This window comes from Myotis lucifugus, unplaced genomic scaffold (assembly GCF_000147115.1).
Source record: "Myotis lucifugus unplaced genomic scaffold, Myoluc2.0 scaffold_25, whole genome shotgun sequence".
NCBI lineage: Eukaryota > Metazoa > Chordata > Mammalia > Chiroptera > Vespertilionidae > Myotis > Myotis lucifugus.
This window is the reverse complement of record NW_005871073.1, coordinates 7,083,009-7,107,989: the sequence shown is the minus strand read 5'-3', so window position 1 is coordinate 7,107,989 and position 24,981 is coordinate 7,083,009. Positions and strand designations below refer to the sequence as shown.

The following is a 24,981-nucleotide window of genomic DNA, read 5'->3' as shown; positions in this document are numbered from 1 at the left end:
ATATTGTGCAGGAGTGGTTTCAGTAACATGAGGGAGACTTTACCTTGCTTAGGTGGCCCCCACAATCACCAGATCTCAATCCAGTTGAGCATTTGTGGGACGAAGTTAAAAGAGCCATCAGGCAGCTGGTTCCACAACCATCAAATCTCACAGAACTGGACAGTGCTATTCATCAGGCATGGTGTCAGATTCCTCGCATCACCTTTCAACATCTCATGGAGTCAATGCCAAGAAGAATCGCTGCAGAATTGAAGGCAAAAGGTGGCCCAATGAAGTACTGATGGGGTGGTCATAATAATCTGGCCACTCAGTGTATATATATATATCCATCCCACGTTCAAAGGCTGTTAAATCATGTTGTTTACCAATATCTTCAGAAAAAAATCATTTCTACTGTTGTGGTAAACAACCTGCTTCCCTATTTATAATGGTTTGGCCCTCTAGCAACTTCAGCGTGAAATTATAGCTAATTTGCCTACAAACGTCAGTGGTCATAATAATCTGGCCATTCAGTGTATATATAAGTATATATACATTTATATACATTTTTTTGTATTGCTTCTCCTTTCCCACCTCCTCTTAAAATAATTCCTCAAATTTCACAGGGAGAAAAAAAAGACACACCCACATGGTTTCCTCCTTTATTGTCTTCTAATAGGTAACAAGCCTTTGGGTGCATAAGTCACATGCCCAGTACTCAGCATCGCACATTTTATTATCATGAGGAGGACACTTTAAATGTCACCATTCTTCAGAGAGACAGCAATCTTCCAAGTGCTACACCACACAATGTTGGAGGTGGAAAGAAACTAAGGTTTGGTCTGTTAACTTAAAAATAAAAAGGTCTTTCAAAGTAAGAGGCAAACAAGTGTTTATTTGAGATCAATGGGAATAGCTACTTGAGAATCATTAATTCAGGCAGAAGCCCAAATAATGTTTCAATTAGGAGACAAAAGCAATAGGTACTTATGAGAAAAAGGAGGAAATATTTCCACCAGTAGACGGAAAGCATTTTTTATTGGTGAAGAAAACAACATGTTAATTCTAAACAGTGTTTTTAATTTTCAGTCCGGTAGTCATCAGTCCAGTAGTGATAATATCTGCTGTCTTGTTACCTTTGCAAACAGATGTTTGGGACACAGGTTGCCTGAGTCCCAGTCCAAAGGTTATTTTCCCCTGTTTTAACATTCCAAAGGTTTGAGGCATAAAACGTCGGGCAAGGCAGTTCCTCTGTCATGGCAGCTCTGGCTGCACTTTAAACTGGCTCCATATATAATATTTACTGGCCAGTTCCAAAGTCCACATCCTTGTACATCCTGCCTTCCAGTTAATTATCAAATATGTTCCAGTCTCCTTTCCACCTTCCATCCACAGACTTCTGAAAGTACGGTTCTCAGGGCAGGTATCAGGTCATACTCACCTGTGCTTTGATACAGTGACTGGAAAGAATACTGTGAGTCCAAGTTCCAACTTTATAATCGGGTTACTCTTCAGCTTTGCATAGAGTACCTGCTTCTCCCTTCGGGTTAGGTTTCTAATGACCTAAAGATCTGGATAGCCAATGAACGGGGTGCTAGAAGGAAGGGTGTGATATACCCGGTCATACACAGGGTCTCCAGATTTGCTGGCCCTATACCAGCAATCCTAAATTTGTTTTTTAAAGTCATTGACTCAAACAGCATGTTCATCCTGGGTTTCTGCAGAGGAATCCCTTCCATTGCTACACTGGAAAATTATCAAATTCCAGGGTGGCACACGCTGTAGAATTATGGGGATTTTCCCTTCATAGTTTTGCTTCTAAAACCCATAAGCAAATGTGGCTTGGTGGAGACAGAAGTGTTAGCAAGGGAAAGCAAGGAGCATTCCAGTGGTGCAGGCTCCAGGTGAATGGATTGCTCTGATTTTCTGAAAGTTTGTTTAGTGACATTTTCAGGTTTGTAGTCCCCATGTACTGCGATGTTCTTGAATGCTCTCACCAGGTGTTTTTCAACGAGGCACTAAACTTCCCCTTGTCTGCTGCAAGAGGAAACCTTCAGGTAGGTTTAATGCAGAAGATTAAGACTGCATTAAGATTAAGTCTGAAATGTTCTGCTACCAATTAGCCCTCTAGTATTTCTGTAAGCCTTGAATTTTTGATGCGATCAATGACACCAGTGGAGCCATCTTCTGTGGAGTGGTTATTAAAGATATAAAAATCAATACAAAGATGATACTTGGAAATCTATAGCACAAGATAATGAATCACCATGAGAGCCGACAAAGAAGAATGTCAGCAAACCAAACAGAAGTTTTATGCATAACAAAGTATTTCTTAACAGTAGAATTTAAGCTAAATTTTGCATGAGACAGAAGTCTTCAGGCTACACTTATGATGCATTTGCATGACAAGGTTTAAATAATAGGAAGAGACAAGCTCAGCCTGGCAAAGGGCTCCTATTGCACGTGGGAGGGAAGGAGAAAAATGAGGAGATTGAGAATTGAGATGTTCATGACTGAGCCAATAATGGCATGATTTAACTTTAACTAATGACAAAATAGCATCAAAACTTTCTCTGTCCGTCATCCTCATTCAATTTCTTTTAAATGAAACATTATTTGCCTGCACGTTAAGTCCTAAGTACTGATTGCTATTGGAACTGTGTATTGAAGCTTCACAGAGTAGTCAAAATTTAATTTGACCTGGGGATTGATTTTATTTCCTTCAAAGAGAGATTTTTTTTTCTTCCAAAATTGAGCTCGCGCATGACTTTGCAAGTTCATTTTGGTTTCCTCCTTGACACAGTTGTAAGTGACGGGAGAATGTTTATATGTTTTGTCCTGAAGGGACATCACAATGTTGCTAATGATGCCACCAACATCTGGGAAGTTGTTCTTTGGTTTTAGAGCTATGGATTCCCTATGATTTCATATCATTTGCTGCCAGAAAAAAAAGCAAAAATCAGCAAGCCTCCCACAATCACCAGTCCACTAACCCATTGTAACTTTAATAGATAGAGAGTTTTATGCCTGAGATTTCCCAATTTACAACTGCATAAATAAAGTTTTATAGCCAGGGATTAGGTGAGGGTGTGTTTTTGTGTATGTTGGGTGGTGCAGAAATCATAAATATTTCTATTTCCTTCTATCCCTAAGCATATCTATGAGTCCCTCCTTGGAACTCTTGAGTGGCAGCCTTTATAGAGGGACATGCTCATAATCACTGCGCATCAAGTTCTTAACATCAAAGTCTGGCTCTTCATTAATCAGTAAACTTAACTGATTTACAGAAAGGTCTGTTATTCTTAGAGGTTTTTGTTAATCTACTTCTCATCCTGGTGCCAACACAGTTTCCAGAAAATGAAACAATGACTGGTTTATGCCATTGCATATTAAGTTAGGTTTTCTGTGTTTTCATTGCATGTTTCAAAGGTTGACTTAATCAGCTGTGAGTTGTTATGGAGCAAGTCAGGGGTGGAATTCCCACAGATTTTTTTTTTCCAAGGTCTCATATAACAATAAGAGAGCTAGGCACACCTTGTGTAGTTTTAACAAGTCTTTGCAGTTTTGACTTAATTTGTTTCCCTCCCCTTTACCCCCTGAGGCTCCCAAAGCAAATGAACCATTCAGTAGCATAAAACAAGGGGAATTACTTTAGACTTCAATAAAACACAGACCTCTGGCTGCAGTATCTGCCCTGATGAAGACCGTCTGCAGTTTAAAATGTGGCTGTGTCTTGATTGCCCTGACACCTCACGATTGTCCTCTTGAACCCCCATTGCCTGGGGAACCTCAACACTCGCAGCTGTTCAGTTCGCAGGTTTGTCCTCCGTGGTGCTAATACTTCAGCTCCTTTATCTTGGTCCTTAAGATTTATACTACAAATGCAACAGCTCTAGACTCAGGGTTTAACTTGGTTAGTCTCTGATATCTCTGTTAGGTCGTGTGTGAGAAAAAAAAGGTGTGAGAAATGAAATTCTCATAAGCAAGGGGTTCATAGGTAGCATTTAAGGAAATATATGTTTGTGGAAGAAAAGGGTTTTGCATTTCTTCCAAGCTATGAAAATCTTTAGCCTTCAGAAGTTGGTCATCTTATTTGCTTGGGGATGGGTTTTGATGCCTTGAAGAATATTCTTTATTCACTTACAAATAGCTAATGATATGCTATGTGCTGGGTGCTGAGAATACACTTGGTATCAAGGGAATTGTGAGAAAGGTGTTCAGCAAGACCGTGAAGCTATTTCTCCTATGAGGTTACAGTTTAATACTTTTTTTTTTTATGAAAAGTTAGTTAGTATTTTTTAAAGTTGGATTAGCAAACAAAACTGAACTGGATAAATGTCTAAATTTAGGTGGAATAATCAACCACGTTTTTAATAGGTGGAAGAAATGAGATGCAATTATCTAAGAGCAAAGTCCTTCCTAATAGACTGAAGGATAAAACTTGGACCCCAACACTGGTCAGGTGAGTCACAGCGAGAAAGTTAAGTTTTCAGACACTGCATGTTCACCAGATGGGTTCTTGATAAAGTGAACTGGGAGGATATAAAGGCTAGATATCTAAAGGTGCAAGTTGAGTAAGAATAGTTCTTCTTCCACACAGTTAAGATGGGCCCACAAACAGAGGAGAAAAACCCACCGAGGGCATTTACATTACATGAACATAAAATCATGTTTAGATCTATAATTTAATTAAAAAATCAAGAAGAGAGATGTATTATTTCGTAATACCATGTTTTATATAATCTAATATTGATATATTTTTCTAGCGTCTATAAAATAAAAGAGTGGTTTTAATTTACAGGCAATTAACACATGATGGAAGTAAAGAGGAGAATTACCCAGGAGTTGAACACAGAGCATACAGGAGTTAAATCTTTGTAAACAAGCCCAGGAATAGGAATACTTCCAGACATCTGTGAGTCAATGCTTTGCCAAATCTGTTAATGGTCAACCTTCCTGTTGGCTACTTGGCTCTTATGAATCCAGAAAACTGGGTGAATCTAAATCTTAGAGGGCCTTATTTTAGGAAAAACAAAGCCAAACAAAAATACATTAAGGCAGGAAAAGTTTTACTATATGTGTTTAAAAAAAAAGACTGGAAAGAAATATAACAAAATGTTAGCAATGCTTTCTTAAGGTGTTGGCATAAACAATGGCTTTTACTTTCTGGTTTGTTTGATATTTATAAATTTTCTACAATAGCGTTTCTACTTTAACCAGAAAAAAAAATCAATAAAAAGTACAATCTAATGGTTGAAACGTCTGTTATGTACAAAATGAATATGTTTTACCACTGGTAATGCCTTTGGCTAGAAAGGAAAGATGATTTCCATAGAAGGATTACAATGTTTCATATTTAATTAATTAGAAAAGCTTCGGGCAAAATCAGAACTACAGATTCTGGAAGCTGAATAGTGTGAAGATTTGATAGACACAAGGTAGAAAAGGTAAGATCAATATAACAATCTTCAAGACAGTGAGAACAATCTGTTACAGAGTATGTAAGAACATAAAGAATGTGAAAACAAGGCAAAGCGAACCTTATATGAAAGTGAATAATAAATAAGAGATTGGGAAGTAAACTGGCCTTGAATCTAAAAGTAAAGAGCCATGACAGGGTTCTGTATTTTGGATGTCAAAATTAAGAAACTCCATTGGGAAATATGTCTATGGAATAAGCAAAACCTTAGAGTCAGATAAATTTCTACTTTAGGGGGGCTCTAAGTCATTAGCCTTGGGTCGGTTTTATGAAGACTATAGCTTTCCTCTTACTTCCAAGAAAAAGCACGTATAATGTTTTTACTCTTCATGATTCACTTACTTAGTCAAATATTCATTGATTTTTCTGAATCTGTAGCCCATCTGCTTGCAAAACATTCACTGACTACATGGGACTAAATAATAAGTATTGGTTGATGTTAATGCACATACATGCCATAAAACTGTCAGCTCAGCCATCTTTCTGGTATACCTGAGCATAGAAGCAAAGTATCATGAGACAGTGGAGGCAGCACTGTCTGAAAGGTAGTGTGCATAATAGAAAGAAAGGTAGTGTGCTTTGCAAGGTCTTTAGCCTCAGAAAAACGTGGGTTCAAATCCTAGCTCTGCCATTTGCTACTTGTTAAATGTGATTATATTAAAATTTTGAGCCTCGTTTGTTTATCTTTAAACTGAGGACAATACCTTCTTCCTAATATAAATTTTGTAAAAATTAAATGAGGTATACATACATTAGAGTATATAACAATGCCAGGTACACACGAACTCTTAATAAATGGTAACTATAATTGTTATTGTCATGACTATACTCTCAGTGTGTCAACAGAATGCAACATAGAGTTTTAAGAACAATATCTAATTTGAGTTAAGTTTTGGATTATTAATATGAGAATGATCGCATTTTTTTCCTCAGATGGGAAATGGTTAATTCATAGAACTAGGTATAAAATGGATTCATCTATATTCTCAAATCTTTTTCTGTCAAGGTCAATGGTACTAGTTTTCTCTTCCCCAAGTGGTTCAATTTGGGGCTGGTCAGAAACCCAAAGAAAACTGATGGGCCAGCAGGAGAGCTAAGGAGACTGAGTCCTCAGTGAGAGAATGCTTATGCTTGATGAGCCTCTGAGACTTTGGGTTTCTGTTTCAGATACATGGGTTAGTCAGTGAGCTTTATACCTAAACCCAACATTTGGGTCTTAACTCAGCAACAATCTCTGTAGCGAAGGAGAACTACACTGTGGGAACCACACCAGAGACACTTGATAGTCAAGGCCAATTAAGCACAGAGGCCTTGTTGTCAATACACCGAATGTCCAAGGCCACTCTGCACCTAGGCTAAGATACCATAAACAAGTGCAAGGACAAAGCACAACAATCCGACGGTGTACTGCACATGCATGCCCTTCTGTAGCCAAAATATGATTGATGTAACAGTTGGCAGGAAGCCTTCTTTGTCTATTTGTATATTTAGAAATAATATACAAGTTAGAGACCAGCCAGTATGCTGGGCAGAGGAGTGTGCTGGAGAGAAGAGACTAGGCTAGAGAGCTCAGACGGAGCTGAGAGCTGGTACTGCTACGGTGTAAGGCTAAGACCTCATAGAGAGCTCAGATATAGTTACCATGTTAACCAGCCAGTGTGCTGGGAAGAAGAGTGTGCTGGAGAAGCTGAGGTAGGCACAGAGGATGTAACTACCAGACTGGAGACATGGGAGACAGGAGAAGCTACTGAGGCAGAGATCTCAGGTGCTGCTACTATGTGGGGCGGTGAGTCTAGGGGGCAGCATGTGGCTGCTCAGATAATAACTGTGGGTACAGAGATTAATGCTACTGTGGGAAAATATGTATTTACCAGCTGGTGTCCGGCTGCCTGCCTGAATAGGACTGCTGTGAAGGACTGTTTTGTCTGATGGCTAAATGGCCACTGGCTTTTGTAATAAAGACTCATTCTTACACACCCACACCTTCTCATCACTTCTCCATCTAAGACCTGGCATCCTAGGAGGTCCAGCCCCAGGCAGAGGGGCTTGGACCTGACACCTGCAGCTAATGAGCAGAGGATAAAGGAGGAACTTAGACTAAGTTCCCAACTGTTAGTGTAGGGAGTAGGGTTTGAGAAGGAACCTACTTTGGTGTAGTTGGAAAAAATTTAGAAGGATATATGGACTCACAGCAACTCAGAGCAGCAGTGCTGAGCAGAGCGCTGGCTGTCTCTGACATACACCCATCCTGTAATCTTCACAGTTGCAATCTGAGGGGAGAACCTTGTACTCCAGTTGAGTTTAGGATTTTGGTGGGATAACTATTTGCCCTTTCATTGGGCACGGAAGAGTGAATGACATGTTTGCTGGGATTTTCCCAGCTTTCACGGTGAAATGCCAGCCCTTTCCACTACCCCTTTGCTTTGCTTTCACTAGTCAAACAGCTCGTTACATAGACTCCAGATAATATAGGACAACTGGTTATTTTTCCCAGAGAAGCTTTATATATCCCAAACTCTATTCATTCTTAAAACACATCTTGGATCCCACCTCTTCCATTAGCACTTCTACAAAATACTGAGATGAGTGCCCTTGCTGGTTTAGCTCAGTGGATAGAGTATTGGCCTATGGACTGAAGGGTCCTGGTCAAGGGCACCTACCTCGGTTGTAGGATCCTCCCTAGAAGAGAGCAGGGGCCACACTTTATATTCTTTATATACAACTTTGTTGTGGAGTTTTGGATATATTATTGACTCCCAATAAAATTAGTTAAATGACTTTTTTTATTTTTTGTAATCCTCACCCGAGGATGTGTTTTTCATTGATTCTAGAGAGAGAGGGAGAGAGAGGGAGAGAGAGAAGCATCCATGTGAGAGGGGAACATAGATAAAGGTTGTCTCTTGCATGTGTCTCAACTAGGGATTGAACCTGCAGCCTGGGCATGTGCCCTGACTGGGAATCCAACCCATGACCCTTTCATGCACAGGATGACTCTCTAACCATCGAGCCACACTGGCTAGGGTTAAGTGACTTTTTTTTAAGGTTTCCAAACAACTAGTTGGTGAGACTAAAAAGTCTATTTCATTTGTACTTTTTTTTGTAATTTTAAAGCTTCAAGTGATGATAAAGAGGATCCATTGTAAACAAATCCTTCCATTCTTGAAATGATGGGGTCAGTGGGGCGAGAGGAGTGGGCAGACAGGTGTCAGAAAAGATTGACGGCAGAATGTGGATTTAGTGCATGCTAGAATGTGTGCTGGAAGTGTTTCCTAAAAAATCAGCCTTCATTTTTGAGGCTCCTTTGTTTCTTCAGATGGATGCTAATTGCTCAAGATCACTCAGAAAGTTCAGATGCAGATTTGGGACTAGACCCCAGAAATGCTGTCCTAGCCATGTATTTATAACAGTGACACGTTTCCTGTTACAGGAATAGACAGTATTCATTCATGTTGCTTACATTGCCATAGCAATCAAAATTTATTTATAGCATAAAAACACTAGAAAAGTTATGCTGAACTATTTTAACATAAAACAATTTTAAATTGCTGAAGTATTACACTAAAACATTGTCTTAATAGCTCACATTATCCTTTCTACCATAGACATTACTTGTCTTGCTTTCAATATTACAGTGGTGTGTTACTCAAGATTACATTTGTTAAGATAATAATATTGGTGTTATTATCATTCAAGATTGTACTAATTGAGATATGGTATGTTTACTGGATTATATTTTAAAAATAGAAAAAGAAAAAAATTGGGGGAAGAATTAATGTGGGAAATGGTATCTTATTTTTATAAATAATTTTCTCTTCTAATAAAAAACAATTATTAATACCTAGTCTTTAGAAGATACATCTTTTATTTTTTCTTTGCCAAATTTTGCCGCTTTAAACGTGTTTAACACTGAGTGTTTGATAGTATGGTTAATTAAAAAATATTCTAACTTCAGTTTAGGTCTTCTTATTCAAATTAATAGTCTTTGAATGGCTTAGCATATGACTTGTTTAAACCTTATAATACATTTTCTGCATTTGGGTTATTAAAATAAAAATATAGCCATCATCAGTGATAGTATTTGCAACAAATATCCAAACAAAATTAAACAAACCATATCACTACAGGTGTTAAAAGATTACTTTCACCTATTTTTATCTTAAAAATTAACATAGGAAATAGAATAGTGACAACTTGCATTTTGGAGCTGAGAAAACCAAATCAGAGAACAGTCATTGACTGCTTTTGGATTGAACCCAGGTGTTGCAGGATTCTGTAAAGCCTCATACAATAGTGTCATTTTCTTTTCTCTGATCTGTTACCTTTAGTCCTGACAGGCAACTGGGGGGGTAGGGGGTAGATTGGAGAAATATGCTTTTGCTAATGTGGCGGGTGGGGGGTCGGGGTGGGGGGGGGAGATGACATGATCTGACCAATGAGCACCATGGTTTTGCTTCTGAAAAGTGGAGGGGGGCTGTGAGTGGAAACATGGAGTATTGGCAGGTCTACTGGAGGGATGAAGTCCTTCTCTCTCCATACTGAGGCTTATTAAGTTCTAATGGTAATCATAATCATCCGGTTGTGATTTGGAAGCCCGGTGCCTCCATTCCCTTGAAAGGCTTTCTGTTTTGTAGGTTTCTTGTTATGCTGCTTCCTGAAACTCTATGCCAATTGATGTTTGCATGTTTCTGAAATGGCAAGGCGCCTTCTAATTGCCTCTCCCACTACACGGTGCTCCGAGCTGGCAGGCGCCCTGCTTGCGGGTCACTTTCCCCGTCACACCACCTAGGGCTTGCCAGGGGTCCGTTCAAAGGGCAAGGCGATGCCAATTATTTTCCTTCCTGGCATTTACATGAAAGGTATAATATATGTCCTTTGGGAGGGAGGCTGCTAAAAGGGAATTGGGAGTTTGGTTCCCTTAGTAATTCCCACAACCACAGAGTTCCTGGACGAAAGGAGAAATGAAAAACTGAAACAATGTGAGGAGGTAGAATAGAAGTGCTTTAGTTAATCAGTAAATTTAGGTGCCAGACAATATTTCAAGTGCTTTACCTCTACTCATTTGTTTCTATGATACCGCAGTTCTAAGTAGCGGGTACTGTTATTTCTCCCACTTTGTAGATGAGAAAACTGAAGCCCATGGTGTAGCAACTAGTAAAAGGCAGAACTGCAATTTGAATTTAGGTTGGCTTTGAATCTTGGTGATTGATCATTTTGCTATCGTCCACCTTAATGTAGAATCCATTGTTTCAAATATACAGCTATTTAACAAGTAGAAAAGCAAATGATGACCATGATTCAAGAAAGAGAAATACAGTGAGGCCATTCTCTATAAATCCCTTCATCCCATACTTCCTCATCAGACACCACCTGTAGCACAGTAGCCTCCTTGGGATATTTTGTATCTCTTCCTACATCTGCAAAAAAATACATCTAATCATTGCAGGCTTCCTGTACAAAAATGACGGCTCTAATTGCTCTCCACTTGACAATGTGATTGGTGATGTCCTGACATACTTCAGGGCAGGAGCCTCCAAGGATCACATGAACACTTTTGTAAGAAATCTAGGTAAACTTATACAATATACAACAGATAACCTGCCGCTGAAGAGAGCGAACCCACAGATATAGTTTGTCCTTCCCTCAGCACTATCCAGAATTATGATCCTATCCTCTACTCCTGAAAGGTTATCCAGTATCATAACTCAGAAAATCTTCAATAGATAAAGGACAACACACTTACACAAGGCTGGAATTCATACTATAACCGAATCCATTATGCCTTATTTTGAAATTAATCATTTACCTTAGCATCTATGTAGGCTCCATACTCTTCAGCATTAGTTGTGATGTTTAGAGTAAGTGGTCTTCGACCTGGAGAAGGAAGACAAACAAACCCACAGTTCAAAGTCAGCATGAAAGTAATAGCAATAGTATTGCAGATGCATTTTCACATGTGTGTTAACTATTGTTTCAAGTCAGATTCCAATTGTAAAGGCATTTACCAGTTTGGAGGGTCAGATGAGACGGAATATCAGTGTTTGTGCCCCTGTGCTTTAAGTATCAGCTCGGACAAAAAGGTGAACGGGTCTAAAATGATTCCTGGAACTGAACAATGAATGTAACTGAACTCTGGAGGGAGGGGCAGGCTGCTGCTGGGGAAAAGGGTTACTAAAAAGATCAATTGCACTCTTATCTTGTTAGTCATTAGATAGCCCATTGATGCCACCTGCTTACTTTAAATGTAAGAGCACAGGCCAGCCCTTGGAAAGCTGCCACCCACAGTAGCTTTGGAACCCCCTTTCTTTCTGCTCTAGCGATGGGAAGGAAAAGGCCAGACTCTGACCCTTAGAAGCTAAGCATCTGTTCCTCTGGTAAATGCAGATGTGAGGGCAAATCAGAAGGCAAGTCTTTCCCAGGGGAGAAGGGAGGGTGCGTTCAAGGAGTATACCAGAATAAGAGGAGTTGGTAAAGTTAATATTAATGTGAACTCCTGAGACATTTCAAATGCAAAAAGTGAAATGGCTCAGAATATTTTCTTTCTTTTCAGGTAATCATCTGTCTCAGATCTGAAGTGGCCATATATTAAATATGCACAGATTATTACAAATGTTTTCTTTGCATTAATGGTCTTTGAGAACCACTCTTTTTCAGTTGTCAACTTTTCTTTCCCCAAAGCATTAAAAAATGGTTTACCTGTCTTAGTATAATATCAGTTGCCAACGATTAAAGGTTCAAAAGAAATATTATATATTTTCTAAAGTAAAGTAACTGAGTGCTCACCAGTGGTAGACAGGAAGAAACGTTATTTATTATTATTTTTTTAATAATGGTAATAGGATTTTTGTCCTCAGATGCTATTATCTACTTCTCTCTGCTTCTGCAAACTCCAGCTGTAAATGGGCCTCTCAACTTTTTTCTCACCCCCTAATATTAACCTCAGCCAGTCTGGTGATGGGAGGACTCCAGATCATCCCACTTTGTTGTATATAAGGACTTATTTCTCTTTGAATAAAATTAGCATAGTTAATTTACATTGTTTGTTTTTGGTGGTATGCATATTTATTATTTATTGATTATAACTATTCAAGCAGTTATTATTTATTTTATTACCAAGGAATAGCTTTCTCTCTATGTTGAACATTCCCATTCCAGTCAAAAACATTCTGCAAGCAGTAAAATGCTAATTTAGGAGAGGAATGGAGAAATGTAGAAGATACTTAATATTTGTCCAAGCAGTGAGATCATGAAGCTAACTCGTAACCTGTTAACAACTAATTACTGCTCTCTCATTGGCTCATTTTTGTCTCTAAAATTCAAAGTATTGCGTGTAAATTCTGAATACTTAAAACTCATTCCTACCTAAGCAGAAAGTCCATGGACAGATTTTCCATCGAGTCTTACAACTGTAAGGGAAAATCAAGCATTAGCTATACTAATAAAAGGGTAATATGCTAATTAGACCAGACATATTCTGGATGACTTTCCAGACATCCTTCCGGACCAAGCCATGGTGGTGGGGCTGAGGCAGAGGAAGTTAGGGGCTATCAGGCCGGCAGGGGAAAGCAGTTAAGGGGATCAGAAATGTGTTGTATTTTCTCCAGATTCTTGCCAACACATTATTTTTTGTCTATTTGACAAATATCATTCTGATAGGCGTGAGGTAGTATCTCATAGTGATTTTAATATGTATTTTCCAGATAATTAGTTGAGCATGTTTTCATGTGCCTTTTAGAGAAAGAGTATTCTTAAACTATAATTCGGGGGTGGGGGGAATCTATGATATGCAAGAAAAAATAAGTTCCAAGTATTAGAAAAGTAACATTTTTATCATTAAGTTGAAAAAGAATAAAGTATAATTATGAGTATATACCAAGGAAAGAGAGTACATAATTCAATGTGAAAAAACACACACCAAAACTCAAGAATTAAAAGAAGCCAGTTTGGAGAAAAACTACATCCAGTGACATCTCATCTAGAGAAAAGGGAAGTGAAATAAATTTAAGTAAAATAGAGGTTCATTCCAGTATCATCTTGTTATTCTTTACATCTAAAAGAGAAATATTTATTTTGATAAGTTTTGAGAAAACTTCACAGCCTTAATATTTTTATTATTTAAAAATTCACTTTATTCTCCCTGACTAGTATCCTCATGCCCCGATGATGATGATGATAAACTCCTAACTAACTGTACCTTCTGTTTTAGGAGCCTTGTAAAACTGATAAGGAAAGATTAGCAATTTTGCTTTCCTGCATGTTATAGCCTGAGGAAGCTTTTGAAATCACAACTAATATCGTCACTTCCCCAATTAAAACAACAACCCTGAATGTTCTGAGTGGAATGAGCTTTCACAAATTACCTCCTAATTTGGAGCCTCATGTTCCAGAATGGAAATGTAGACAATCAATTGGGAAGGGCTGATGATGTTTGAGCAGGGGAGTGAATGAACCAGAAATCCAATTGAAGTAGATGAAATGTATGTACTATAGATCAGAGCAGGACAGAAAGTGGATCTATTCAATAATAATTTTAGCAATATTTAAAATTTAATAGTACTATTTTAAAGTAACATACTATGTTAATAATATAGCATACTGATCTTACAATAATTCATAATAATAATAGTACTAAATTTAACAGTAAATAGTCATTTTTAGGACTATTAGATATGGAGGATACAGACGTAAACTAGTTGGTCAAGGTCTGGGCTTTCACAGACAGAAGGCAGACATAAAACATCACATAACTCAGAGAGAGAGAGAGAGAGAGAGAGAGAGAGAGAGAGAGAGAGAGAAAGAGAAAGTGTGTTCTGAAAATGTCTAATTCTAGAAGAATGTGTCTAAAGTTGTGAAGATTGTATAGTAGGCTATTATTATAGTCCAGACAAGAAAGAAGAAAGAGATTAATGAGAACCTAGGCTTAGGTGGGAGCAGTGGGAATTAAAAGTAAGAAAAAGACGCAAGAGGTATTTCAGAGACAATCAATAGAAATTGGCAACTGCTGAGATATGCAGTAAAGGGAGGAAAGAGACATGGATTACAAAGTTGGAGCCTCATTGAAACTGGGATGCCATTAACAGAAATACAGATGTCAAAATACAAACTAGTTTGATGGGGTAATGATGAATTTGGGTGTGGTACCTTGTGTTTGATGTGTCAAAAAGTCAGAGATGACAGAAAGTAGCTGGAAGTGTAGGTTATAAATTAGGGAGAAACTAGAGCTAGGATTCGGGTATCCTTTTGATGGACAGGTAAGAGAAAAAGAGTCCTGGGTGCTCCGAGAAATGACATCATTGGGGGAAAGCACAACTGGAGTTAAGGCGTTTAGGAGTAATAGCAGTTAAATACTGTTTCCCATGGGATCCACACTCAACTTTACAGGGGTTAACTTCATTTTCAAAACAATTCCCAGGGAGTAGATTGTGTTATGAACCCTGCTTTATAAATTAAGAAATGGAGGCACAGAGAGATTTTTACATCCATACAGCTCATAAGCAGAAGAGTCGGGATGCCAACGTAGAGAACTTAGCCTCAGAGCCTCTATCCTTAACTGCAATGCTGTCGTAGGTCTTTGGCAGAGTGAGTGGTTTTGAAAAAGAGGCTTGCTCTTATTAAAAGAGAAATCCTGCAGATTAGCAAAGCAGACATTCAAGGGCATAAGGCTGAACTTGAGAGTGAGAGCAACATGTATGAGAAACATAGGCGAAAGAGTGGGTTTTGATATTAAGCAAATGGCCACTTATAAAAGCATTTTGTTACACTTTTTTGACAAGTGTTATGAAGGAAAGTTCAGGATTCGATGGGAGCCTATATTAAGGGTCCTAACGATTACGTAGGAGGTGTAGGGGGTAGCTCTGAGAGGAATCTGCCTTGAGAAAGTGACATTTCCAAGGAGGCCTACATCATGGTAGGAGTTAGCAGGACAAAGAGGGAAAAGAAGGGCACTCTGGATTTGAAGGCCCTTAGGAAGGAGGAACTTGCAAGATTCAAGGAGTAAAGAAATCTGGGGCAAAGATAAGGGGAAAAGGGCTTACGGATTTTGGACTTTATCTGAAGAGTAATGGGAAGATATGAAAGGGATTAAGTAAGAGCGAGTGCCAAAATGAAGGCTGAGAGTTTAAGTAAACTGTCCAAGATCATACAGCTACTAATTCACGGAGCCAAAAGGAAACCCAGGTCATCCCAGCTCCAAGGTCCCTTCTCTCACAAACTAAATTATTGTCCAGGACCGGGTTGCAAAATGTGTAACAACCAGCTCTCCGGGGAAAAGGCAAAGATTTGTAGCATTTGCTGATATCAGTGGTATTTACTAATATTGCTGATTTCTAGCTACTGATAGGAAGCTACCGGATGCAGAGTTGGGAGGAGACACTCTATGTCACACCATTATGTGGGATTTCTAATATTCAGATGCAATAGGTGAAAGTATCCTCAGGAACATGGAACATAATGCAGTGTATAGCAACAGTTAGAATGCGATGAGTTCTATGTATTTATTACGTTTGCTTTTAATATAATGTATTAATTCACAATATTTAATAGTATTATCTCCTGAGTAGGTACCAGCTGGCACCAGCACACCATGGTTACCACCTCAAAGAATCATTTCTTAAGGGCACATTTTTATTTATCCTGCTTTAGTTTGGGGAGATGGTCCCAGGAATCTTAGATAAAAGCTCAGTTATGTCTTTGCACTTATTATGTGGATCATCAGAGCATATTTAGTGAGAATAGTGTGTGTTTTGTTTGTTTTGTTGACTCCACAGCAGGCCAAGAGTAGTGAGGCGGGGGTGTGTGTGTGTGTGGGGGGGGGGGCAGAGTTAGGCAACGTTCTCCTTGGGAAACCAGGTGACCAATAGTGAACATTTCCGGCTGACTCCTTACCATTGCTTTCGGACAGAGGAGCAAGGTTCTAATTTCAAATACCAAATACAATCTTATAACTATGGAATTGGATCTAAACTTACACTCTCTGTAATTCATCATCATTCAGTTCTATTATTGTCTAGCAACCTCCTCTTAAGAAAACTATTGGGCCCTAAAATAAAATGCTCAGAAACATGCAAGTGAAAACAGCTTAAAACCTCAGACTTTGGCAGTGGTGCTTGAGTTGCTGTGGCCTCAGAAAGGACAATCATAATATTTTTCTGGCTGTCTTGTCTTGATTTATAATTTGAATCCCCATAAATGATCATAGAGAGGACAATTATCAAAGAAATAGAAAGGGCAATTATCATTAAATTGAAAACATATCACACATTCAACAGGATGAATGACAGAACTAAAAAGAGATTTTGTGGATCTTGTAACTGTTCCAGGAGAAGTTAATGGGAGCAACTTCACCTCCCCACCTCCTCCAATTAACCAGATGACTTTGGTTTATTTTCCTTTTATTTTTTTTTTGTCCTTAGATGATAACACAACCACTCTTAATCTACTCTGCCTGAATACTGACACTACTTCAGATATGTACATTTACGAGACTAAACCAGTTGCTGTTTGCCTAGTGTTAAAAAGAGCTTTATTTTATTTTATTTTTTTGTAAAAAAAAGTAGAGAAAAATTAGTTCTCTTGTTTGTACATTTGTGATTTCAGGGAACTGTCTACACACCCGTCTCATCTGTTCTTTACTCTTGCAATGGATCTTTTTAAGTGAGTGAACATGGTATTTTTGTTCATGAAGTTAAATAATAGACTGGACATTGAAATTCCCCTAAAGGGCTTTTGTCTTGGTTTGATGAATTGAACAAATTAAAATCTGAAGTATAGCCCTGGCCAGTGTGGCTCAGTGGGTTGAGTGTTATCCCATGCACCCAAGGGGTGGTTTTGGGTTCACAGGCAGCAGGTCAATGTTTCTTTCTCCCTCTCCCTTCCTCTCACTCTAAAATCAATAAAAACAAAATTTTAAAAATCTAAACTATGGGACATTTGTTATTATTACTATAAATATGGAAGTAACAGGTAAATGTTTATAAATGCCTTTTGTGGGAAATTCTTAACATTTGTATTTACTATTTTAAGAAGTAGAATTAAACACATTCTCTTGAAGGGGTAAGGTCTGAAAGGAGAAAAAAAAAACAAGCCCCAAAATATTTTGTTAGTATATCCGTATAGTAAAAATAGCAGTGGCAGGAATGTCAATATCTGCTTATATGAAACCTAAAATAATTGGATCCAATAGATCCTGATAAGGAATAATAAGGTTTCCCCCTTTCATGTTAAGTGGGGTTCACAGAAAGATAAGTGCTAGCATACTTATCTTTGGAATACATGGATCATGAAGAAACTAAATACAGAACGATGGAAATGCTCAGGTAAATTTAACTTGTATTTATTTCATCTGGCCTCTGCTTTCTTCATTCTGCTCCTGACTGGGCCAATCACCTGCCAGGTTAAACATTAGCTAATGTTTAACCAGGTTAGGTGTGTTTACATGAGGATAAAGAACCATAAGATGATCCCGGCCCACTCTAAGTTATAGAGCTCAGACATTATAGTAATGGACAAAAAAGTGAGATAAAATAATTCAAAAGCAAGAAGGAAACTAGTATTTACTAACCACCTATTATTTGTCAGGTACATTAAATATTTAATGTTACCACTGTCTGGTATCAAACCAGTGAGTCCTGTATTTGTGGGTCCTCCTCACCCAAACAAGAACAAATCAATTAACTTTTACCATGTAATGCTGTGACTTCTGCAAGTACATTCTCCTTCATGTTGGAGGCCGGATGTGTGCCTGCCATGTGGCAGTTCTGGTGTTTTGTTGCTTGGAGAAAAGAATATATGCAGTGTGTCTGGCTGCCAGTAATATTCCATATTAGCGCTGAATATTTTCCTTTTAAAAACCTATGATTCTCTATGGCATCATCTTATTCTTTTTTCCTACCTGGTATCTTCCACATGTTCTAGAGAAGTCTTTCCATGTAAGAAATATTTGGCAACTTTGTCAAAAAAGAAAACAGACACAATTTCTGTTTGGAAAATGGGAGTTGGATTGGGGTTCTATTCTATAAATGTGTGTTTTGAGGAAATAAATCGTTAGATTTATCAATTCAATCTTGGTCAATAAATTAATTTTGAAATACTACTAAGCTCTATAAACAAGAGGCAGTTTCCTTTAAACATTCCCCAACGTTCTGAGTTCTCTGAATTTGTTAAACCTCAACAATCACCATCTGTTGATTAAGTGATTTACTTTTGGTCATCCTCACTAAGGGGGTGGTGCTGGGGAAATCCCCTTGAATTCTAGGAAGTTATTCTTTGGATATGATGTTTACTTCCTTTGATGTCATAATTTCTCTTGATAAATTTAAACATTTATTTTTAACGTGGTTGTTCAAACTTAATCATATTCTGTTTCAGTTTCTGTGCCAAATACTGGTGAAGTAAAAAGGTCAGTTCATGAATCAATATACTCACATCTTGAATGTTGAGTCAGTAAAAAAGTAAACATAAGATTATTTCAATATATTTTACTGTTTGCAAACATGAGAAGAGTTTTTAAATAATGAAAATTGAAAACCCATCTACTCTAATACAAAGTATAAATATAATACAGTCACGTTAATAAAGTTTACTTATCATTAATATTTTGGGGGATTGGTACATTTTTATCAATTATCCAGGCTTTTTTTCTTTAAAGAGTTTTCACTGATTTTCCATAGAGAGAAGAAAGAGAGGAAGAGAGAGAGAAACATCAATTGGCTGCCTTCCACTTGCTTATCACCGGGGATGGAGCCCAGAACCCCAGCATGGGCCCTGACCAGGAATGAACTGGCAACCCTTTGGTTCATGGGACAATGCTCAACCAACAGCTGGGGCTTATCCAGATCTTTTATTGAAATCCTTTTCAGCTGTATTTAATGCTTACAGGAATCCCACAAGGTATGCCTTGTCTGATTTTACAGATTTTACAGCTAAGAGAAGTTAAAAATTTTCGTGTCCAGAACCAAGCAAACATCAGAGCCAGAATGAGGACTTAGACCCAGGTGTGTCTGATTCTAAGGCCTGCCAGTAGCAAAATACAATTGTTGTTTTTTATGATACCAACTATGATCAGCTATTCTGGAGGCAAAGTAGATCTTGTTCATATATTTTGTGTTTCTTAAAAGAGTTTCAGTTTAAAATTGTCCAGATGAGAGATGATATTGATCCTCATTTTGAATACATTTAAATAAATTAGAATGTCAACCTCTCTGCTCATAATCTTCCCCCGACCCCAATTGGATTCCCAATTTCCCCAATCAAAAACTCAAAAATATTTGTTTCTTCTAGTTCTATATTCAATAGGGGTTCCTTTACTTATTCACTCGTTAATTTAGCAAGTATTTGTGGCTCTCTTATTATACAGAACACTTTTTTCTAGACCCTGGAAAAATAAGAAGCCACTGTGGTTTTGAAATTTATATTTGGATGGGAGGGAGAGAAAATAACACATACATATGCATATATGCAAACATAATTAAAAAGTAAGGTGAACTAGTGATAAATACAATGAAGAAAAATAAAATGGGGTAAGGACCTAGAAAATACTACGAATAACAACTTTTATTGAAAATATATTGCTACTAGAGGCCCAGTGTACAAATTCATGCACCTTGAAAGGAACTGTGGGCCACAACGCTGCGGAGGGCACAGGGGCAAGTCTCGGCCCATCCTCAGCACCCCTGCCTGGCTCCTCCCGCCACAGCACCCGGTCCCCTGTCTGCCGGTAGTCCCGCTCCCACTGCCGATGCTCCCATGTGCTGATGGTGCTGGCCCTGTTCCCACCTGCTGACAGCGTGGAGTGATTGGGGCTGGTTCCGTCAGTGGGTGCAAGCAGCAGGAGGAGGTAGAGAAGCCCTGAGGGGTGATTAGGGCTGGCAGCCGCCGCTCGCACCCACTGATGGTGCCAATTGGGGCCGGCGCTGGGTGCCGGCAGCAGGTGTGAGTGGGGCCAATGCTGTTAGCAGGTGCAAGCGCTGGGTGGGACTGTGGCATGCGCGGGAGAAAAGAATTTTCAGTAACCACCAGAGGCTTGCCCTGATGATAGTGTGATAGCGGCTGGAACCACGCCTTGGTCTGCCCCCCCAGCTCACCTGCTTCACCATCCCACCGCGTCCGACACCCACCATGTTCCGCGCTATGCCGCCTACTGCTGATGCCCACCATGTTCTGCATACACCCCCTGGTGGTCAGCACACATCATAGCAACCAGTTGTTTGGTTGTTTAGTTGTTCTGTATTCGGTCTATTTGCATATTAGGGTTTTATATAGAGAGACTGCCAGACACTGGTCTAAGTACATTATACAGATCAATTCATTTATTCCCACAGAACTTTATATGGTGAATATTGTATTTGTGGTAGATTGAAGATGGTGGCAAATTATTAACCATTCCTCAAGACTGAGATGTAGAATTTAATTCCTCTCCCTTTGAACCTGAGTTGGCTTTAGTGACTTGCTTGAGGAATGGGTCTCAGCCTCACCTTTAAGTAAACTAGAGACTTCTGCCTTGTTTGTTCAGAGCCCTGAGCTGCCACGTAAGAAGTCAGACTATGCCCTAGCTGGTTTGGCTCGGTGGATAGAGCGTTGGCCTGAGGACTGAAGGGTCTCAGTTTGATTCCGGTAAAGGGCACATGCCTGGGGTTGCGGGTTCAATCCCAAGTAGGGAGCAAGCTGGAAGCAGCCGATCAATGTTTCTCTTTCATCATTGATGTTTCTATCTCTCTCTCCTCTCCCTTCCTCTCTGAAATCAATAAAAATACATATTAAAAACAAACAAACAAAAAAGAAGTCAGGCTAAGATTTCCATCCTGTGAGAAAGCCCAAGCCACACAGAAAGGTCAGGTGTAAATTGAGCCCCAAGAGAGATCCCGGTGTACAATCAACCTGCCAATGAACCATGGTAAGATGGCCAGCCCCCTCATGCCTTCAAATGACTCCAATTCCTGCTGCTATTGGACTGTCCCAGAATGATACCACCAAACAAAAACCACTCAATTGTGCCTAGGGAAGGGGTTCAGAATGAGCAGCCCCAAAATGTGCCCCTTTGGCCTGTGGACTGCTTTGAGCTAAAGTCAATCAAGACCCAATAGTCTCAAGAAAAACCTTTATCTCTCCTTTAACTGCCTAAATAAATGTAAATAGAGGGCTGTTCACCAGAGACAGCTGTAGAAAGTATGGGCTGGGTGTGAGGAGCTGGGGCAGCCTGACAGGGCCTGTTTGTTCAAAGTCCTTTCTGTGTTCCATGGTCTCTCATGGCATTTTTCTACTGTTAATCAGTCTTATGCCAATTTAATGATTAGACTAGTAAAAAGAACCTAGCAGGATAGTATAAATTTTTTCCTCCCATACACTAATTAATCCACAGGAAAGTCAGAGACAATAATAAATAGTTGTTTTAAACCTCTAAACGTTGGGGTGTTAATGCAGCAATGAGTAATTGGAACAATCGTAATCTTTCTTTTATAGACCAGAAAACCAAGGGAAAGAATTGTTAAGTAATTTGTTCACCAAACAGTAGAATCTAGATGCAAACCCTGGGAGTCTGACCCCAAGAACTATTTTGAATTCTACCCTACCTAACCTTACCCCGAGAGTGCGATCAGCATTCCCAGGGTGCCTCTGACTAAACTTGGCAGTTGCCGACTATTTTACATTTCATTTTCTCCATTGAATCACAGCAGTTAAAACGCAGGGCACACTGCCATTGGAATATGACTGCCCAGCAGGGGTACTTTTGTAAAGGAACCTTGTCGTGTCCTTGGCCTGGAAGTATTGTGTTGTCTGTGACCTTATGTGGATTGAAATCTTAAGAAAAATAAGAAGTATATGAAGGAGACTGACCTGTGCTAATCTATAATCTTTTCATTGTGTTGGAAAATGATGAGGATTATTCAAGTGAAAAAGGAAATTGCATGGCATTTTGATTAAAGAATGGGGCGATAAAGTAATTTTGCTAAATTAAAGGACCAATAATTGTCACCAAATCACATTTCTCGGCATACAAATATATTCCATCTCTTGTTAATAGGAGAACTGCCATTCGGATGGGAAAGGAGTCACCGGATATCTGCAGCATGACAGCATTAACCGAGGAGCCGTCCAGCCAGATGTTCCTTCCTCAGCAAGGAAGGACAATTAAAAGTGCAATGGGCCACGCAAGCCCACGGATGATTCCAAAGACATTTTTCCTGAGGGCATTTACAGTTTATTTTAGCTGTTTCCACCCTGAGGCTTTGTATACACACAATAGAATAGCTCCTGATGGCTCAGAGGAAAGAACTCCCTGGAAGCTGCACAGTTCCCCTCCTCGAGCCTGCCAGGGGAAACTCCTAGTACCCTTGCAACTTTCCTGTCAGACTTACACAATCCAGTGCCTTTTCCAAGCAGGAAAGAGGATGTTCCAAAGACAACTTGACCTCCTGCTGGAAAATGGGGGTGGGGAGGTGAGGTGGGAGAGACCAAACAAGCAAGGTCTAAGTATACTCAATCCACAGACCCACTCACAAATACAAACAGGTTAATTTTGTTAAGAACGCACGCTAACATTTCACTTAAGGCAAAAAATCGCAATCACTTATTCTCTGGAGTACTTCTTATGCATCCTTGAGTTTTTAAAAGTTCAAGTGTTGCATAAAAAAAAATCAACATAATTACAGAAAGCAGCCCTTCAACAAGAATATCCTGTTTTGTTTCCTGCACACTCACTGGGGTGGCTCCTCTGAATCCTTGACAACGTCCAAACCCAAGAAGAAAACATCAGGACTGCGTGCTGATCTTGGTTTTCACATACAGCTCCCCAGCAGTAGGGCTCTTGTCCCCCGTGTAAGCTGACAATCGCCCTATTGTTTACTCTCCCGTCAGAAAAGCGATGCTGCTTCTCTTCACTGTGCATGGGCTCCATAATCCTAACAGTCATGTTCACTCAGCAGTCAGCCCAAATATATGTTTCCCAGGGGAGTTTCAAATACATGAGCTAGATTAGCATCTCGGTGGCTTGATGCGATCTGCGACACATTCAACAGTTATACACATTTTAAAGGGTGGTCAGTCTTAAAGTATTTGCTGAAGTACAATTTTGTTCCCGGGGTAGGGAAAAGTAAGCAATAACTTTTGGGTAGTAAATACACCGGTTGAGGGATAAATAACACCCTGACCCTCTTGCCCTCTTGGCATTTCATTCTGTGTAAAGGGAGGGGGAAAAAAAGCCCAATTGTGTGCTGATGAATTAGAAAACTTCATGAACATTCAAGAAATACACATGCCACTACAAATTAACCATTAGCAAGGGCAAGGTATTCATCCCTTCTGTCAGATTCTGTGGGAAGTTTGCCTGGTTAGCACTGAAGCCCAAAGAAGTAATATTATCCTACAAAAAAAAAAGAAAGAAAAAAAAAGAAGAATAGGCGATCTCAGTTCTGGAAAAATCAAAAGCGTGGTTCTTTCCGTCCCCATTTCAATCCCAAAATTGAAAATCACGAAATGAAATCCAATTTCCTTCCAGCTTCCAGTTTGTCCCTGTGTTTACAATGGAATGCGGTTTTGCATTTTAAATCAGTTCCAACATGACCCCGAAAGTGATCACAGGGCGGCTAATTCCGTCTCCAGTTTCCACCCCTCCCCCGCTCCGCGACTTCGAATGTGAATGGGACCCTGAGATCCTCCCGGGGCCACATTTGTGGCCCTTGCTGCTCAGCAGCCTCTCGACCGACCGCTTTCAGCTGGTTTCCTGGCATGTTTCCTGGGGATTTGTGGTGAGTGGCAGCTCTGGAATCACTTTTCATTCTGTCAGGTTGTGGTTAGGCTTAGTGGGGTTTCTTTGTTAGGCTGGCCACTACTAGTCAATTCCCTTGAAAATATCTGGTTTTCTCTTGAAGATAAAAAAAATAAAAATAAAAAAGCAGCTCCAGACTCTCCTCTTTCCTCTTTACCCCCAAACACAAACACAAAACAATCAGCATATCCCTTGGAAACCCTGGGGGGAGACGGAGAAGAGGGAGCGGCCCAGATGCTCTCAACATCCCAATGTAATTTTGATGTCAGGCCATAAAAGAGCTTGGGAGGCCCCCTTCCCGAACCTGCTCTGCTGACACGCTGTTTAGTGAAAGAATCAGGGATTCATTTTACTACCCCTTTTTCATGTTAAAACAAGTTAAAATAAGCCAAACCTATAAAATGTGATTTTGGGAAGCATGATGTGTCTTTTTCTTTTAGAATAAATCTGGACAATAAGAAAGTCCCAGAATCAGTAAAATAAAATGAACACCTCGGAGCGGGTCCAGATGGAGTTTTCCGTGGACAGGAAGGGAGATTTGGCACTTCCAGCTTGTTGTCCTAAGCCAGCGCTTAACAGAGTTTTGTATTTCATGAGTTAGTTTGGGGGGCCGGGGGTGGGGAGAGGGGGGAGAACAACGTAGTAAGGTTGCCAACGTTTCATATTGCCAAGTTAGGCTATTACAAAAACACAACTAACATTGAATTCTTACATCATTTCTTTTTTTCTTTAAATATATTTTATCGATTTTTTACAGAGAGTAAGG

General features: G+C 39.4%; 1 long non-coding RNA gene across 1 annotated transcript in view; it reads right to left on the bottom strand.

The window, feature by feature from the left end:
• LOC111825414 overlaps positions 1 to 24,981 on the bottom strand; it is a 250,564-nt gene that overhangs the window by 110,877 nt on the left and 114,706 nt on the right. The window contains exon 2 of the long non-coding RNA XR_002828572.1: positions 11,262 to 11,329. This is a non-coding gene — a long non-coding RNA (uncharacterized LOC111825414). The remainder of the gene's footprint in view (positions 1 to 11,261; positions 11,330 to 24,981) is intronic.